At 36.5% G+C, this 6,175-nt stretch overlaps 1 pseudogene; it reads right to left on the bottom strand.

Annotated features, from left to right (window-relative positions):
* Positions 1 to 5,623, bottom strand: part of LOC134848697 (GATA zinc finger domain-containing protein 14-like) — a 57,435-nt pseudogene extending 51,812 nt beyond the window's left edge.
* Positions 5,624 to 6,175: the final 552 nt, after the last annotated feature.

Raw genomic sequence — 6,175 nt, forward strand, 5'->3', positions numbered from 1 at the left:
GTGGGTTAGGCCGGCTCTTAAGCATGCTCAGGACGTCGTCCTCTTCTGGTGGGTTAGGCCAGGAGTGAGGGTAAGATTTCATGCTGGTTTTTTTATGGGGTCCTGTTTTGTGTTAACCTTTTGTATCGTGTTTGTTTCTGGTTTTTTCCTTTTGTTGTTTTAGTTGTGTCCTTTTCTCAAAAATCGAATTGTTTGGTTTGGGTTTGTCTTTCGACTTTTTGGTGTTTTATGCTTTCTTTTTTAGACTTATCAATAGTCTTCAAAAGAATAAATTATCGGTTCTTTAAGCTGGTTTAGTCCAGTTTGGGTACCGTGGGGTTTCTTTTCTTAGTCATGCTTTTAGTTTGAGGTTTATGGTTTTTAGTAGGCTGCGTTGGTTAGTTGGGATTAATATATAATTCCTTTCCAACCGGGTTAAAAAAAAGTTTGAAACTTGTTATTATTAGTTTGAGTCGTTATTAGTGAAAGTTAAAATTTGAAAGCTTTATTTTAAACATTTCGTCGTGTGCGAGCTGTGCGAGTGTGGAAAGAAATTGTGTGCGATTGATTCTTGAAATGGTTAGTACTGCTGACATTTGTAAAAATTTAATGCTAAAAATTTTAAATTTACTGCTTTGTGGGGATTGAATTTATTAAATTTTTTTCATTGTAATTATGTAAAATATTGGCATTGGGTAAAAGAATTTATAGATGAATTTACTGCTAAGGAGAAGAATTTTTACTGCGTCATTTATTGCGGCTAGTTAAGAAAAGTTTATGATTTATAAAAGAGTTTGCAATTTGAAAAGTTTATAATTTATAAAAGAGTTTGCATTTTTTTATTTCTGTTTTCTGTTTGTAGATGATGGTGATCTAAAGACTAATGAAGAAACAATTTAATAAGAAACGTTTAATTTATTTTGAATTTATTAGTGTTAAATTATTTAATTCATACTTCCCTAATTATCGGGGAAGAAGCCATGAGGGAAGATATTGTGAATTGATTCTGATGTGTTTAGTAATTTTGCTAATATGTGAAAGATGTTTTTAGTTTCGAGCAGTGGCCAAAGCCATTCAAGTGCTTTGATGGTGTTTAGTTCTTCAGTGCCAATGGAAAACTCGTGATTGGTAAGCTGGATGAGGTTAAAAAGCTTGTGATTATATTTAGTATTGTGAATGAATTCTAATATTAGGATTTCTATAGGTTGAATACATTCATGCGGGACAATGAGGGGTCGGGATTCTTCTACATTAAAGGTCTTGGTGAGTGGACAAAATATATACATTTGGGTGATTGAGTCGTAATTTTTGAGGACTCCTTGGAAGTTAGTGTTTTTAATACAGTAGATGAAATTTAAGAAAAATGGTGAAGTGTACTTTGAATTAATAAACCGAAAACGATGGTGGGTTGTCGTGATTGCGTGTGTAAATTAAAATGATTTTGAATGAATCTATATTACGTGTAAGTATGCGTTTGTTTAGTTCTTAACATGATGTCGTGTGAACAGTGCAGATTTTGTTCTTTTGGAGTGAGGAAGTGAAAGGTTAGTGAAAAAGTTTCAAATTTATCGTAAAATGATTCATAAGCTTGGATGTCGGTTAGTGCTTTGGAAATGATGTGGTCGTGTTTTTTATCTAGTGAGCTTAGTGTAAAATTGTAGGGTGTTTGGATGAAAATATTATCGGTTAATTGTGGGTTAGCGAACTTATCTTCATCGAGAAAACGATCTTGGTTAGGTCTGATGATGTTGTGATCATAGTATTCAATGGTGTAATCATTAGCTCGGTGTGCAATGAAAATTTTTAAAAGCTTCTTATACCCTACATGCGTAAATTGACTAGGTGTTGGTGCTGTAGTTAGTCTAAAAAGGTCAAGTTTTTTTTCTTTCTACTTCGTGAGGTGTGTTATTTAGTGGTCTACAAAGCGGTTTTGAGAAATAATAAAATAATGTCCAATGAAGTGTGGGTTTAGTACGTGCTCATCGACATAGTGGGGTTGTTCAGTGTGGGGTTGGAATGACTAATGGTATATTGGGAGAAGAGGTGTAGGGAATTTTGGAGAAACTCGGGAATATTAGTGTGGTCAGTGCGATTTACATAATCGCGAGCTGTTCCGGGTTTTGGGGGAAACGGGTGGTTAGGAAATTTTCTTTGGAATGTTCTATATGCACGGTTAGTAGTGGATGATGAATGGTTTGATGTTGAGGATTGAACTAAAGAAGGGGTATAATCTGAAGAGGGTGTAGGAGTTGGTGTGTTTGAGAATGTTATATTTGATGATACTTGATGAATGGTTAGGGTGTGAGGGTGTTGTATTTGTTGCTGTAGTGATATTAGGTTATTTAGTTCTTGTGAGATTTGCGTGGTTTCTGGGGAATTATTGTTGGAATGTTCATTGGTAAGTGGGAGTATGTTGGGGTTGCTTGGGAAACATGAGAAATGGTAGAGGGGGAATCATTTGTGGATTGGGAGAGAATGGGTCGAAATGGGGGTTGGGAAAATGTTGATGAGCTGGGTTCGGAGTTTGCAAATTTGTCTAGGGTTTTGATGTATGAGTTATTAAATTGGGAAACTGTGTTAGAAAATGGTGACGTCTGAGTTGGTGTCAGAATCCATGCCGGATGATGTGTTAACATGGGGTGATTCAGGTGGCAGGAAAACAAAAAGTTGGATAATGGGAATTGGATTTCGGAGGTTGGCTGGATGGGAAATTGACCGGTGAAGGGATCCAACTTGTCGGCTCACCGTGGGATAAAAAAATGATTGTTCTGAGATTCAAAATTTGTTGTATGTGGTTGTTCGACTATTTGTTCAGATGTATCGTCATTTTGAGGTTGTTGTGTTACGATGTGTTGAATTGGACTTTGTATATGATTTGTTCTTGAATTTGCGATGTTTACTAGTGCTAAGTTTCTGAAATTTTGTGCTACTAGTGATAGTGGATGGTTGCGATTTAAACTTGGTAGTTGTGGTGCTGTAGGTAGTGTGTTTGTGTTATTCTGTGATTCGTCATATGTGTTTGGTGTAGTTGATATTTTTGTATTGTATTCTTTCATTTGTGCACCTAAAAGTATTTTGTTTATGAATGTTGGAAATATTCCAAAAAATTCTGCAAAAAGTATGCGTGCTACGCTTGCTTGTTTTTTTTACTTAAGTGTGGGTTGCGCATGTGTGTTAATTTCCTTTTAATAAAGAGAAAATAAATCCAATAAAATTAAACATTGCGTATAATATAGTATAAAATTACACAAAAGAAGATGTCGGTTGAAAAACCGTACCCGCGCCGTGAACCAGTTTATGAACTGGAGTAGAAAACTAGCAACTTCATACTCATTGTTTCCCCATTTTTAACATGATTTTCACTGTAATTTATTCTGAAATGTTTGTGATTTTCCCCAAATTTTGACTGAATTTTTAACGAAATTTTTCATGACAAGTCAGGAATTTTCAGGAATGAGATATCTGTAATTCATAGATCTTCGGGGCTTTTGCTCTGAAATTCTATCTCTGATCCTTGGATGGCTTATGTCTGATTCAGACCTGGAAAATTACCGCTAATTCAGCAATGATTTAGTCCTGATCATGCATAAGGTGACCCTGATCTTAGACTGAACCATAGATGGTAATCGCTGCGATATCTCTAAAAACGCGATAATTTTTCTGTCAACTGAACCCGGGATAGAAACACGGCTTTTTACCTGCCTCGTCAAAAAACTTGGGTCTTCTAATGTCAAAATTGGGTCCTCTAATGTTCTGGCAGCGCTGCTCTAAAACTGAATTTGGTCTACTCAAAAAAAGGTCAACAAAACTAGAAAATATACCACTTTTCCCACCTGACAACCCCTCCCCCCTCGAGAAAATCCTAGATTAGCACCCTGAGCAGATATTATACGTGTTTACGTTTCTAGAGCTATTTGTTTAACTGCTTATCTCACAATCTTCTTAACTTGCGTACTTCGTTTGTTTCTTCTAACCGCAATATTCAATTTAAAATCAAGTCTTTCGCATCAAATCTTGGCAACCTTGCTCATCCACAAAATCAAGCATGATTTCCTGTATAACTTCGGTATTTAAATTGTTATACGATAAACTACCATCAATGTCGCGACGAAAACCACCCACCAACGAGACGCTCCGAGGCATCCCTCCCGGTTCTGGTCCCTTCAAAGTGGGAATGGTAGATGTCATAACAGAGCAGCACTGTGGCGTAAATTGGCGAGTATTCTACCCAATTTCTGTCCAAGACGATGACCCACGCATATATACTCAGGGATAGGCTATTTGAAAACAAGCTCATTCCTTGTTCTCTTGCCTACTCAGCAACTTAAACTTTTGTAGTATCTTGTTAACTTCTCCCCCCTAATGCTGACTAGCCTTTGAAAGTGTTCTTCATAGGGTAAAAAATCCTTTACCAGGCACCGTAAGTTCCGTTTGGTCAATTTTTTTTTGCTTTTTTACACTTGAAAAAAAAAACAGGTGTAGTGCGATCGGGTTCTAGACTTGTTCCCTTCAACCACGTTGTTCAAGGTTCTCATCTCATGCAGGCCTCTGGTGTAGTAAAGTGCATCACACGTATTTCGAGCATTTGCAATTTTCGTTCCAATCGAAATTTGTTTTTTATCTTGCTCGTAAATTTATCAACTCAATTTTTTTTCATTTAGAGTTGTTCGTCGTTATAGGTTTCGTCGTATGTTATATCGGCCTAGTAGCCTCGTGTTGCGTCGTTTGTTGGGCAGAAATAATCATTTCATGTTGAGGCGGACTTATATTTTTTGTTTTTAAATCCTTTGCTCCGTTTTACGCAAACCATTTTTTTTCTTCAAAGAGATCGCATGTGAGTTGGGATAAATCTCTAACTCATATAGTAATTTCAGATAGGGTACACCGTCTGCTCATCACGCTATCTTATTTTCGTCCGGATAGAAACGTGCAACTTCTTAGTCTAATACCGATCGTAACCTTACTCTTATATCTCTTAGTCTCAATAGATCTAGAGTATACTGGTTTGTTACGAGTCGGTCTCTTGGAAAAAGCAACTGAGTTGTAAGTTAAATTCAGAATGCTCTGGTGCTAAAAATACAAGTAATTTCAGCACTTACAAATAAATGGGTTGTTAGTTAGATTGAGTATTATTGGTTGGTCTTTATTTTTTATAGGGATAAATTATCTAATTTATAACCAATAGTACTATATAGTTTGGATCAGGTTCCACCCATCCGGGGTTTACAGAATTTTTGTTCTTTGACTTCTTTCTCTAATGGAGGATGGATGGTTGATTGTTTGTATTTCGCGAGTATCATTTCTATTCCATTCTTGGAGGAGAAAGCTCCAGGAAGCTGGAATTGTAGATTTCTCTTTGTCATTCAACGATGACTGAGACCGTAAACGAAATCAATTTGATTTCAAAATGGTTTGTTATGATCGTCTGTTCTTGATTGAAGTGGAGAACTGTATTTTGATCTAAATTGGGAAGGCGTGAAGCTCGAGTTTGGAGGGAATGACCTGTAACTCAGATCTGAACGTATACCTGAACATCGAGGTGGTCATTGGTCTGTTTCAATGAAGTCCTTTGCTTCGTAGTCAAGTCGTGCTTCAAATCCTTTGAGTTGTGGTTGTGAGCGGCATATCGGTTGTAATCAGCCATTCTATGGGTTATGTGTGATGAGGTTGTCCTAGCTGCCTGTTGCTTTGTCTTCGTGATTGTGTATGATCTATATCACTGCAATATATAATTTACATAAATAAGTGTTTAAGTAGTTCTTCTTTTAAATTATGATTTTTTATTAGTTTTTATCGCAGAAGCTTTTATTTTTAGTTGAGGTATTTTAAAAGAGTTTTTCACACTTGAGTACCTCTTATCAAAAATAAGGAGGGTGTCACAAAGCGTGGGTTCTAACACGGTGGGTTAGGCCGGCAATTAAGCATTCTCAGGACGTGGTCCTCTTCTGGTGGGTTAGGCCAGGAGTGAGGGTAAGATTTCATGCTGGTTTTTTTATGGGGTCCTGTTTTGTGTTAACCTTTTGTATCGTGTTTGTTTGTGGTTTTTTCCATTTGTTGTTTTAGTTGTTTCCTTTTCTCAAAAATCAAATTGTTTGGTTTGGGTTTGTCTTTCGACTTTTTGGTGTTTTATGCTTTCTTTTTAAGACTTATCAATAGTCTTCAAAAGAACAAAGTATCGGTTCTTTAAGCTGGTTTA

The sequence above is a fragment of the Symsagittifera roscoffensis genome, chromosome 6 (genome assembly GCF_963678635.1).
Source record: "Symsagittifera roscoffensis chromosome 6, txSymRosc1.1, whole genome shotgun sequence".
Classification (NCBI taxonomy): domain Eukaryota; kingdom Metazoa; phylum Xenacoelomorpha; order Acoela; family Convolutidae; genus Symsagittifera; species Symsagittifera roscoffensis.